Source organism: Sinocyclocheilus anshuiensis, unplaced genomic scaffold, assembly GCF_001515605.1.
Source record: "Sinocyclocheilus anshuiensis isolate Anshui unplaced genomic scaffold, SAMN03320099.WGS_v1.1 scaffold1024, whole genome shotgun sequence".
Lineage (NCBI taxonomy): Eukaryota > Metazoa > Chordata > Actinopteri > Cypriniformes > Cyprinidae > Sinocyclocheilus > Sinocyclocheilus anshuiensis.
This window is the reverse complement of record NW_015552843.1, coordinates 864,038-868,557: the sequence shown is the minus strand read 5'-3', so window position 1 is coordinate 868,557 and position 4,520 is coordinate 864,038.

Sequence of the window (4,520 nt, the reverse complement as noted above, 5' to 3'; positions counted from 1 at the left end):
AGTATCTGACTTAAATTTTAAAAGCATAAATGTTTGTATTTACTTAATATTAATGTTTAGCTACTTCTTTTTTCTTGGGTTTAGCAATCTGTCATCACAAAAATACCAGTTCTGCTCAGAGATCATCTTGTGCAACTTTTGTGTCCTGCAGTATTGTTATTGTTAACTAAAACTCATAATAATTCAATACACATAATATAATAAATAATTAAAACTCAAAATAATTTCTGTAATTTAAATAAAGCTGAAATATAATAAAATACAAATGTTGAGATTTAAAACCTAAACTAAAAAACATAAATAAAAGTTACAATTTGTTTCCTTGGCAACTAACTGGAGACGTTTAAGTTGAAATACTAAAATTACTAAAACGAAATAACTGAAATATTATTTAAATATTTTATTAATGAAATAAAATCAGAGCTATATAGAAATATTAACAAAATAACTAAAACCAAATGGTCAAAAATGACAAAAAAAGACAAACAAAATCTGTAAAAATAAGACACAATGTATTAATATGAAGGAATTTCAACTTAAAATTATATATATATACTTTATACGTATACTTTATAAGTATAAATAAGTTAGATCAAAATATTAATAATAAAAGTATATAAATAATATAAATAGTATTAAGAATAGTATAATACTAAAATAGGACCTGCCAGGCCATCGTTGTACGTAAGAATCTTGCTTTTAAGAGTCTGCATAATAAAGGTTAAACTACAAATAAAGACATTTGCTGTTGAGTTTGTTATAGTGTCTGTACATTCAGATAAATGAGTGTCTCACAAACATATGGTTCTGGCGCTCATATATGACAGCCTATTGATGTGACTGCAGACCTCATCTAATCTCTGCTCTGTAAAGCTCAAGTGCAGATGATAATTATCATTGTCTGTTTGTCTTATGGAGTGTGGCACACTTCATTAATAAAATCAATTAGTGTGCTCTCATAACTGCGTATTGATTTACATCACGCCATTCATCACTCTAGTCTTCATTCGCTCTCTATGGAAACGTCACGTCCCAATTTGACTTCCTGTCAGCTGGTACGACAACAACTAATCTGAATTAGTTCGGTTTTGATTGTATTGATTGCATTTACACTTGAACACAATCCCAGAAATAGGCCTAATCATTCTGGATCATCCCGTTTCTCCATTTTTCACAGTCCAGCTGCAAAGCATTTTCCTACAAATCAGAAGTGTGTGTGTTCAAATCCCATACCCTATATATGGAAGGCTGTTTCTGCCACAGGATTTTAAAAAATAAACAATTCTCAAAAAAATATCTCAAATTTTGATCTTTTTTGTCAGAATTTGAGTTTATATCTTGAAATTCTGACTGTATAACACACAAGTGCGAGTTATAAAGTCAGAATTGTGAGCTGTAAACTTGGAATAGACCAATTTGGAGTAGACGTCACAGTTACGTCACTTGCAGCTGCGCGCGCATAGTGGTTGCAGAAAAACACTGGGAACAAGTGGAGGTAAATGGGTAAAATCCATGGAATAAAAGAAAAAAATATTTTTGTGCCTTTTGATGTCAAGATCGGAATGCAACTAATTTTTATAGAATACTGTCGTCATTTGAAGCTAAACGCAGACGTTTAAATGGACATACTATGGATGAAAACTGCTATGATTACTCTACTTTTAAAGCATAAATTCGATTTAAACAATAGGTCTACATAATATTCACATATGCTGTTCATAGGGGACGTATTGTATTAGCCCTACAGTTACAGCATGAAATATTATTTAAACCTTACTATTAGAAATATTATTTAAACCTTACTATTAACATTTTACATAACATTTATTTACTTTATCTCACAATTCTGACTTTTTTTCTCTCGCAAATGCAAGTTTATATCTCCTAATTCGGACTTTATAACTCGACTTAACTCAAAGATAGTGAGTTTGTCAATTAATTGGCCGAGTATCCTCCAGCCACCTGATAGTTAATAATGTTGCTACCATCTCTGTAGTGTAAACTCCTACTTGATCAGAAACTCTTGTACCAATCTTGATTTGATAAGTTTGGACAAATACGGGTGGGGTTCTTCTTCTTTTGGGTTTTTCGGCCTGCGAACCAACTTCATTGGTGCATACCGCCACCTACTGTGATGGAGTGTGAAGAGCCTGTACCGTTTCTCACCTAAATCTTATATTCTGTTCATTATTGCGCAATTCTTAAGAAATCTCATGATTGCACTTATTTGTTTTCGTGCATTTGGACCATCATTCAGAATACTACTATATGAAAATTCTTTAATTCCCAAGGATTGTAATTCATCTTTAAAGGGGTCCTATTATGCTCTTTTACAAAGTCTTGATTTTGTTTTGGGGATGTACTAGAACAGGCTCTCATACTAAGTTGTTCGAAAAACACATTATTTTTCAACTATTTTACATTATTACAACACCTCTCTCACCAGTCTGGCATAAACGGCTCGAATAGTTCCTGTATCAAATGAAGGCCCGCCTTCTGACATACGAAATGTGCTGTGATTGGTTAACTGGGCCAGTGTGTGTTGTGATTGGTTAGCTGGGCCAGTGTGTGTTGTGATTGGCAGCACTCGGTGCCTGGTCGGGAAATGCCATGCCCCTTACCGTAGCCACCTGCGAGCTTCAGTGTAAATATTGCGTCAATATCGAATCAATTTGAGCGTGATTTAAACCCGGATGATTGTAACCACTCTAAGTTTGTCTGCCTTGGGAAAGCTAGCGTGTCTCCGACATAGTGATAACACTCGTTGCCTTCTCTAGTGCAGCTCAACCAGGTCTCGTCCCATTCGTCGGTATTTGTGATAACAAATCCCGGAAAATATGTGTTGTCCAAACGAGTCGTTCGTTGTAGTTTTTGAAAAGTGATTTCTGTTAAATAAAATATTCCTTTTGAAGTGGACTTTGAGCTTTGTAACTTTGCAGATCTTTTTTATGTTCAAACAGCAACATTACAGACTAACTAAAGTTGAAACAGTGAAAAAGCATAATAGGACCCCTTTAAGTCGATCCATTCTCTTTCATATGCTGTACATATCATAACGTGTTCCACAGATTCCTCTGTTAAACAAACATTACATAGACCAGTATTATGTTTCCCTATAATGTATAGTGTTTGGTTAAGATTTGAATGTCCTGTTCGTATATGTGTTAAAATGACTTGTTCCCTTCTATTTGTTTTACTGTCAAGCTGTTATATTCCTGTTATATATTTATTGTCCAACATTCTTAATTTTTGTGTCATTAATTTAATTTCATATGTTGGTATTAATTCAGTGTTTATAATGCTAACACTTGAACTTAAAATATTTTCAACCGAAACTGACATGGTTTCTAGAGAGCAAAAGGTTTGGTGAAAAAAGGTTAGACTTTAACATAAAGTCTGTAAAACTGGTAAAAGGATTTGATGATCACTAGTCTAGTGATTGTACGTTATTTTTGTCATCGTTCAGGCTGTATTTCAGCTTTAATGTACGTTTTTTTTAAACAAAGCAGCTGATAATGATAGCGACAGCACGAATCTGGTGGAGCGGCCGAGTCGCTTTCCCCCCAAAACGGCGGAAGCTTAGGGCTGCTGCTGGGCAATGGAACGTTCTATTGGCTTTCACTTCTTGTCAGAAAAGTTCTTTGCTACGGATTCGCTGTTCTGCAAATGTTCGTGCGGGAGAGCGCAGACATTAGAGCAGATGCTGAAGTGGAATAATAAGTGTCAGAGGAACCGAGCGGTGTTGTAGAAGATGTTTCATGTCTTCTTAGAGAAGCACGTCTATTGGACAAGATTGATATTGTCGCGAGCATCTAAATCAGTGTTTCTCAAAGTCCGGACTCCGGTCCTGGGACCTCATTTATAACTAGGGTTGCCAACCGTCCCGTATTAGCCGGGACGTCCCGTATTTTGGGCCTAATTGATTTGTCCCGTAAGTGACTTCCCTTGTCCCGTTTTTGACTGCTACGCTGATCTAACCACTGACTGATACAACAGCAGCGGTGCTGATCACTTGAGAATGATCACTGATACCTGTCATCATCCAATCACAGCCCCCCTCACGGAGTATACGCTAAGTAAATCAGAAATCGTGAACATAACTGTTCGAGGAAGGCTGCGCAATCCTCAGCCGGCTCGTCGCTCCCGCCTCACAGCCAGAGCCGTCCTTAGCTGACGCGGGGCCCGATGCGAGGTAGGGAGCTGGGCCCCCTCGGTACAATCGCGCTAACGCCAATTCTGTACGTGTTTTCACTTCAGTATATCAGTTTTCGTGAATACAAACTACGTGATTCCCTTTCATGGGAACTTCGAACTGCGTCCTCTAGGGGTCGCTATGGGGAACGCCTCGTTGTGACCCGTGTGTGAAGCATACTTTGAAAAAACACCAACAACACGTTGGCCGGCGACAGCCATGACGTCACTACCGGTGCGACTATAGTATTAAATAGTCAATAAATCTTCGTCTTCATTGACTGTTTTGTTTGAAGCGTGCATTTCTGTGGTAAGAGCGATCTCTATTC